The following is a 6,092-nucleotide window of genomic DNA, read 5'->3' on the forward strand; positions in this document are numbered from 1 at the left end:
AGTGTTTTTCCTATGTTTTCCTCTAAGAGTTTTATACTGTCCCGTCTTACATTCAGGTCTTTAATCCATTTGGAGTTTATTTTTGTTTGTGGTGTTAGGGAGTGTTCTAATTTCATTCTTTTACATATAGCTGTCCAGTTTTCTCAGCACCACTTATTGAAGAGGCTGTCTTTTCTCCACTGTATATTCTTGCCTCCTTTGTCATAAATTAGGGGACCATAGGTGCGTGGGTTTATCTCTGGGCTTTCTATCCTGTTCCATTGATCTACATTTCTGTTTTTTGTGCCAGTACCATACTCTCTTGGTTACTGTAACTTTGTGGTATAGTTTGAAGTAGGGGAGCCTGATTCCTCCAGCTCCACTTTTCTTTCTCAAGATTGATTTGGCTATTCGAGCTCTTTTGTGTTTCCATACAAATTGTAAACTTTTTTGTTCTAGTTCTGTGAAAAATGCCATTGGTACTTTGAGAGGGATTGCATTGAATCTGCAGTTAGCTTTGGGTAGTATAGTCATTTTCACAATATTGATTCTTCCAATCCAAGAACATGGTCTGTCTCTCCATCTGTTTGTATCATCTTTAATTTCTTTCATCAGTGTTTTATACAAGTCTTTCACCTCCTTAGGTAGGTTTATTCCTAGGTATCTTATTCTTTTTCTTGCGATGGTAAGTGGGATTATTTCCTTAACTTCTCTTTCTGATTTTTCATTGTTAGTATAGGAATGCCAGAGGTTTCTGTGCATTAATTTTGTATCCTGCAACCTTACCAGATTCATTGATTAGTTCTAGTAGTTTTCTGGTGGCATCTTTAGGATTTTCTATGTATAGTATCATGTCGTCTGCAAACAGTTACTGTTTTACTTCTTCTTTTCCAATTTTTCTTCCTTTTATTTCTTTTTCTTCTCTGATTGCCATGGCTAGGACTTCCAAAACTATCTTGAGTAAGAGTGGCGAGAGTGGACAGACATCCTTGTTTTGTTCCTCATCTTAGTGGAAATGCTTTCAGTTTTTCACTATTGAGTATGATGTTTTCTGTGGGCTTGTCATATATGGCCTTTATTATGTTGAGGTAGGTTCCCTCTGTGCCCATTTTCTGGAGAGTTTTTATCATAAATCAGTGTTGAATTTTGTCAGAAGCTTTTTCTGCATCTATTGAGATGATCATATGGTTTTTATTCCTTAAATTGTTAATGTCGTGTTTCACATTGATTGATTTGTGTATATTGAAGAATCCTTGCATTCCTGGGATAAATTCCACTTGATCATAGTGTAGGATCCTTTTAATATGTTGTTGGATTCTGTTTGCTAGTATTTTGTTCAGGATTTTCCCATCTATATTCATCAGTGATATTGGTCTATAATTTTCTTTTTTTGTGATATCGTTTTCTGGTTTTGGTATCAGGGTGATAGTGGCTTCATAGTATGAATTTGGGAGTGTTCCTACCTCTGCAATTTTTTGGAAGAGTTTGAGAAGGATTGGTGTTAGCTCCTCCCTAAATGTTTGATAGAATTTGCCTGTGAAGCCATCTGGTCCTGGACTTTTGTTTGTTGGAAGATTTTTAATTACAGTTTCAATTTCATTTCTTGTGATAGATCTGGTTATATTTTCTAATTCTTCCTGGTTCAGTCTTGGAAAATTGTACCTTTCCAAGAATTTGTCCATTTCTTCATGGTTGTCCATTTTATTGGCATGTAGTTGTTTGTAGTAGTCTCTTATAATCCTTTGTATTTCTGCTGTGTACGTTGTGATTTCTCCTTTTTCATTTCTAATTTTATTGATTGGTGTCCTCTCCCTTTCTTTCTTGATGATCTGGCTAAGGTTTTATCAATTTTGTTTATCTTCTCAAAGAACCATCTTTTAGTTTTATTGATCTTTGCTATTGTTTCCTTCGTTTCTATTTCATTTTTTTCTGCTTTGATCTTTATGATTTCTTTCCTTCTACTGCCTTTGGGTTTTCTTTGTTCTTCCATCTCTAGTTTCTTTAGGTGTAGGCTTAGATTGTTTATTTGAGATTTTTCTTGTTTCTTGAGGTGAGATTGAATTACTATAAACTTCCATCTTAGAACTACTTTTGCTGTGTCCCATAGGTTTTGAGTCATTGTGTTTTCGTTGTCATTTGTTTCTATGTAGTTTTTAATTTCTTCTTTGATTTCTTCAGTGATCTCTTGGTTATTTAGTAGCACGGTGTTTAGCTTCCATGTATTTGTGTTTTTTGCAGTTTTTTTCCTGTAATTGATTTCCAGTCTCATAGCACTGTGGTCAGAAAAGATGCTTGATATGATTTCAATTTTCTTAAATTTTCCAAGGCTTGATTTGTGACCCAAGATGTGATCTATCCTGGAGAATGTTCCATGTGCACTTGAGAAGAAAGTGTATTCTGTCACTTTTGGGTGGAATGTTCTATAAATATCAGTTAAATCTATCTGGTCTATTGTGTCATTTAAAGCTTGTGTTTCCTTATTAATTTTCTGTTTGGATGATCTGTCCATTGGTGTAAGTGGGGTGTTAAAGTCCCCTACTATTATTGTGTTACTGTTGATTTCCCCTTTCATGGTTGTTAGTATTTGCCTTATATATTGAGGTGCTCCTATGTTGGGTGCATAAACATTTATAATTGTTATATCTTCTTCTTGGATCGATCCCTTGATCATTATGTAGTGTCCTTATTTATCTCTTGTAACAGTCTATTTTATCTGATACGAGTATTGCTACTCCAGCTTACTCTTGATTTCCATTTGCATGGAATATCTTTTTCCATCCCTTCACTTTTAGTCTGTATGTGTCCCTAGGTCTGAAGTGGATCTTTCGTAGACAGCATATATATGGGTCTTTTTTTTGTATCCATTCAGCCAGTCTGTCTTTTGGTTGGGGCATTTAATCCATTTACATTCAAGGTAATTATTGATATGTATGTACCTATTACCATTTTCTTAATTGATTTAGGTTTGTTTTTGTGAGTCTTTTTCTTCTCTTTTGTTTCCTGCTTAGAGAAGTTTCTTTAGCATTTGTTGTAAAGCTGGTTTGGTGGTGCTGAATTCTCTTAGTTTTTGCTTGTCTGAAAAGCTTTTGATTTCTCCATCAAATCTAAATGAGATCCTTGCTGGGTAGAATAATCTTGGTTGTATGTTTTCTGTTTTATCATTTTGAGTATATCCTGGCACTCGCTTCTGGCTTGCAGAGTTTCTGCTGAAAAATCAGCTGTTAATCTTATGGGGATTCCTTTGTATGTTATTTTTTTTTTGCTTTTCCCTTGCTGCTTTTAATATTTTTTTCTTTGAATTTAATTTTTGTTAGTTTGATTAATATGTGTCTTCGTATGTTTCTCCTAGGGTTTATCCTGTATGGGACTCTCTGTGCTTCCTAGATTTGGGTGACTATTTCCTTTCCCATGTTAGGGAAGTTTTGCACTATAATCTCTTCAAATATTTTCTCAGACCCTTTCGTTTTCTCTTCTTCTTCTGGGACCCCTATAATTCGAATGTTGGTGCGTTTAGTGTTGTCCCAGAAGCCTCCAAGAGTGTCTTCAGATCTTTTCATTCTTTTTTCTTCATTCAGCCCCTTGGCCGTTATTTCCACCATTTTTTCTTCCAGCCCACTTATTTGTTCTTCTGCCTCAGTTATTCTGCTATTGATTCCTTCTAGTGTATTTTTCATTTCAGTTATTGTGTTGTTCATCTCTGTTTGTTTGTTCCTTAGTTCTTCTAGATTGTTGTTAAACATTTCTTGTATTTTCTCACTCTGTGCCTCCATTATATTTCCGAGATTCTGGATCATCTTTACTATCATTACTCTGAATTCTTTTTCAGGTAGATTTCCTATTTCCTCTTCATTTATTTCTTCTTGTAGATTTTTACCTTTCTCCTTCATCTGTGACATATTTTTTGCTGTCTCTTTTTTTTTTTTTTTTTTTTTTGTGTGGTGGGTGGGATTGTGTTTCTGTCTTACTGGTTGTTTTGCCTGAGGCTTCCAGCACTGGAGTTTGTAGGCTGTTGGGTGGAGCTGGGTCTTGGGGCCGAGATGAGAACCTTCGGGAGACCTCACTCTGATGAATATTCCCTGGGGTCTGAGATTCTCTGTTAGTCCAGCAGTTCGGACTCGGAGCTCCCACCACAGGGGCTTCGGCCCAACCCCTGGCTCGTGAACCAAGATCCCTCAAGCTGCGCGGGGTGGCAAAAGAAAAAGAAAAGAGAGAAAATGGAAAACAGTAACAAAGAGAATAAAATAAAATTAGGAAACTAACAGATATGTTAGAAAGAATATAAAAGTAAAAAATATATAGATGAAACAACAACAACCAGAAGGTAAGACAGACCCACAATAGTAAAGAAGAGGAGAAGAAGAAGGAAAAAAAAGGTGGAAAAGACCTTGGCTGTGGGGGCGGGGCTTAGGCAGGGGCGGGTTTAAGCAGTGGGTGGGGCCTATTCTTAGGACCCACAGGGCTGGAAAAGGCCCTGGGTGTGGTGTGAGGTGGGACTTAGACTCCAGAAGGGCAGAAGGGGCCCAGGTGTGCTTCTGGTCTCAGAGGGCAAGGGACCAGGCCTGGGAGCCCAGCAGGCTTTCCAGGCTCAACTGTGCAGAGCAGATTCCCTCCGGGCCTCTCCTGCTCCTCCAGGGTCCTGGAGGGCCCCTCTTCCCTGCCTCTCCTGTTCTCCCTCGGCCTCCCTCCTATGCCCCCAGGAACAACGTGGCCCGGAGGGGACCTCTGAGGGCATAGCAGCCGGCAGAGCCAGGCAAGCTTCCCAGGCCGATTGGGCAAGTGAAACGCTTGGTGCACTTCCCCTGATCAGAGCCCCTGAGGGTCCCTTCAGGCTTGGAAACCCCTCCCCCCTCCCAGCCACCCCTCAGGTCCTGTCTGGCCGCTACTTCTCCTCCCCCCTAAGTCCCCCCATGTCCTACTGGTTTGCTTGCAGGTTCCTCCTATCTCCTTGGGTGTCTTGGTCCCCCACCAGTGTCTGGCAGGTGCCCTAGTTGTGAGGAGATGCAAACTGCGCATCTTCCCATGCTGCCATCTTCGAGCGTTTCAGCAGCTTACTTCTTCAGGATCAGCAGGAGAGTCTCACTTGTGTCTACTAGCAAGACAGGGTCTCGTAAACATGTCATAACCTTAAGGGCATTACAATAAGTGAAATAAGCCAGAGAGAGAAAGACAAATACTGCGTGGTGTCACTAAATGTGGAATCTAAAATGAAAAAATGTCAAATTCATAGAAATAGCAGAAAGGTGATCACCAGGGGCTGGGAGTGTTAGGAATAGGGAGAGATTGGTAAAAGGGTACAAACTTTTAGCTATCAGCTGAATAAAGTCTGAGGATCTAATGTATAACATGGTGACTCTAACTGGTAGCACTGTATTGTGTAATCGAAATTTGCTAAGAGAATAGTACTTAAATGTTCTCATGCACACACAAAAAAAGTAAATATGTGAGGTGATGGATGTGATAATTAACTAGATGAGGGAATAAGTTTACAATGTATACATATATCAAATCATCCTGATGTATACTTTAAATATTTAAAAATTTTATTTGCTAATTATACCTCCGTAAAACTGAAAAAATATATATCACCACCTAATCATGAGACTTTTACCATATTCTGCTAGAAGCAAGTTACTGGTCCCACCCACTGTCAAGAAGAGGGACATATTCAGGGTGCAGCACTAAAGAACGGAGATCATGTAGACCATCTTAGAATTCTGTCTTTTATAATGAGATACTTCAATAGACTAGAGAACACTATTTGTATTATTTGCTAGAAACAAATTGCATGTCACTCTACAGCATTGGGAACTAGGTTAGAGTAATGGGGAGAAAACTGCTTTATGTAACTATTCCTTACAAACATTGCACAAATTTATTCATAAAAGTTATAAGAATATATAATAAAAAAACTGCCTTTAAGCAAAAGTTGGATGTAATTATGTTGAATATTTTCAATGATGCTTATATTTTATAAATATGTATTTATATTTATCAAAACAAAGTGAAAGAAAACAAGACCATCCCTAAAATTCTTGAAAGATTAACCTTGCTGTTGTGCTGACCTGATTCTGCCTCATTTAAGCTCTGTCCTCTGCTGAAACAATTATTTTTAT

This window comes from Delphinus delphis, chromosome 5 (assembly GCF_949987515.2).
Source record: "Delphinus delphis chromosome 5, mDelDel1.2, whole genome shotgun sequence".
NCBI lineage: Eukaryota > Metazoa > Chordata > Mammalia > Artiodactyla > Delphinidae > Delphinus > Delphinus delphis.